This window comes from Triticum urartu, chromosome 7 (assembly GCF_003073215.2).
Source record: "Triticum urartu cultivar G1812 chromosome 7, Tu2.1, whole genome shotgun sequence".
NCBI lineage: Eukaryota > Viridiplantae > Streptophyta > Magnoliopsida > Poales > Poaceae > Triticum > Triticum urartu.
In genome coordinates, this window is record NC_053028.1 from 195,539,616 (window position 1) to 195,542,115 (window position 2,500).

A 2,500-nucleotide genomic window follows, 5' to 3' on the forward strand; every position below is an offset into this window, starting at 1 on the left:
TCAAGAAGAAATAGACTTAATCGCATATTTGTTGATGGATACCAACACAGGCTGCCAGTGGCCACTGGCCAGGCTGGGAGGATCAAACGGGTTGTGTGTTCACCGGACTCTAGCTTTTAGTGCGCTGCACAGTTTAGGGATGATTAATTTGGTGATTTATGCTTGGTTCTCGAATGATTCGATTTTATATGTGGATTTATGTATAAGCATTAGTTTATGTTGGAGCACTACCCTTTGCCCCCTTACTCATGGTTTATATTATCATGCACTTTTTGGGTGGATTCGTACAACAAGTCAAATGAGGCATCCGACTTAGCAAGTTCATGCTCTCGTTTTCCTTGAATTGCATCTAAGAGCAACTCAAAGTGTTGATTTACATCTGTAGTTATGTTCCCAATGTTGAGGTTAGTGATTTTCTTATAGCGGTGAATTTAATCTGGATGCTAATGAAAGTCTAGCTAGGACGAAATCTATCATGTTTCTGTCGGGAAAACTTGTGATCAACGGGTTTACTAAAATTGACTTTTGGTCTGTATTAATGGGCATTGGCTATTGTTGTCATTGGAATGCGCTTTCTTGTAGTAGTAGGTCAAGAGAACTTTTATGCATAACACAATGCCTTTTAGTTTATAGATTCATAACTGATAACTGTAATAATATTATTGAAGAGTATTTCCTATTAGATAACTAAACTTAACATCACATCTCTTTATTTTTGTTTTTCCTTCTGAGAACCTTAGAACCCTGCTTGGAAGACTATTTAACCCGTCATTTTTCTGTTTATTGTTCAAAATTGCTTCCGTTAACATGATCATGAACACACAGGTTGTATATTTATTCTAATCGTGTGTACTTGTGACCTCACTTTTTATGCCTTCTGCTGGCATGTTGCTAACAAAATTTCTTGACATTATATATATATATATCGCGCTATTCGTCACCCTGGGTGAGGAATAGTCATTCTTCACCCTCTCTATTTTGACGTCAATGCACCGTATTTTTAGGTTCCATAAATTTTGGCTTATTTCATACGTAAAAAGAGAACGTAAGAAAATGTATAATCCCCGTAAAAATTTTTTATGTTACGTAAAATTACGAATGCAAAACATAGTGTAAAGCATACATAAAATGCGATATTTCTGGTCTTATAACGTATTTTTTTGTTTTCTTATATCAAATTTTACGTAGTGAATCAATATAAATGTAACTAATTGTATTTCAAACGTAATTTATTTATGAAGCGGTCGTAAGATTACGTCGGGTGAAGAATAACTTATTCTGCACCCTGGGTGATGAATAGTATCACTATATATATCCTTTCTAAGAGGACATAAAATGTTTTCCCAATTTTCCTTCCACCATTTGGTAAGCCTTTGCGGAATGGTCTGGGGAGGTTTGCAACATTGTCTACTCATCTGATGGAAATCTGTTTGTTCTCTATCATGTGATTCGCTTTGGAGCTGATGCAGAGGTACTCTTCTTTGCCTGGGTGTTGTATGTGGTTCAGTTTGCTGGTTTGGGTTTACACTGATCTTGCTTGCTCGGTTTTTGGTGTATAACCAGTTCGCAGGTCCTGCTATTTGATCAATGGATGCAACCCATGGGGCATGGAGATGATGGCAAGGCATCACGCTGTGCTGACAGCGAGGAAAGTAACTTGGATGAAGGCAGCGGCAACGGGTGGTTGTCAAGGAAAGCGGCGCGGGGATGGGGAAGGTGGGTGGTGAGGGATGATTGGGTGGTGAATGGCAGCCGAGGAGACGGAGCGGCGGCGAGATTGGACGAGCTCGCCTTTGGAGTGCGTGTGAGGCAAGATTTCCTTCCCGGGTTGGCCGAGGGCCTCCTTGTGTAGGTAGAAGCAGTGAACATGCAGGGTTAAAGCATTTTCTTTTGCCGAGGGGGAGGGTAGAAAACAGAAAAGATCAGAGGGGGGGATTGGGAGGGGGATTGGGAGGTCTGTGGTGGGAGGGGGTGGAAACCCGAGCAGACTGTCATGAACTAAAGTTCATTTGTTTACTGACATGTTCATATTGTTTATCCTTTTGTTATTGAATTTGGAAATGTGTGTAAGGCTTCCATATCTTCAAATTACGAATACTGAGAAGTGCAAGCCTTTCTCTTCTAGACCCCCGTATAAACCTATGGAAATCACAGTAGCAAATGGCGCTAAGATGTATTGTGAGCACAAATGTGATGGCATGCTATGGGTAATGCAAGGGAAGGAGTTTCAGTTTGACATGAAAGTCATGGAGGTAGGTTCGTATGAGGGGGAGATTGGATTTTGTTGCTATAAGAAGGAAGGGCCAATTATTTTCTCAACCAGTGCACCATCCATAACATTGGTCAAGGAAGGCAAGAAAGTAGTTCGAAAGGGAATTCAGGATCAGACAAGGAGGTCAGTAGAAAGAGGAAGGGTGCAGTTACAACAAGGAGAGATTTGTATGCTCGTGCAAGCTTTTCCAGTGAATGCCACCAACAAAGAAACCAGAATACCTAACAG

At 40.8% G+C, this 2,500-nt stretch overlaps 1 long non-coding RNA gene across 1 annotated transcript; it reads left to right on the forward strand.

Moving 5' to 3' along the window:
• Positions 1 to 8: 8 nt before the first annotated feature.
• On the forward strand, positions 9 to 2,061 carry LOC125521075. The gene is made up of 2 exons (XR_007289001.1): positions 9 to 1,471; positions 1,564 to 2,061. It is a non-coding gene; the product is annotated as an uncharacterized LOC125521075 (long non-coding RNA).
• The last annotated feature ends 439 nt before the right edge of the window (positions 2,062 to 2,500 follow it).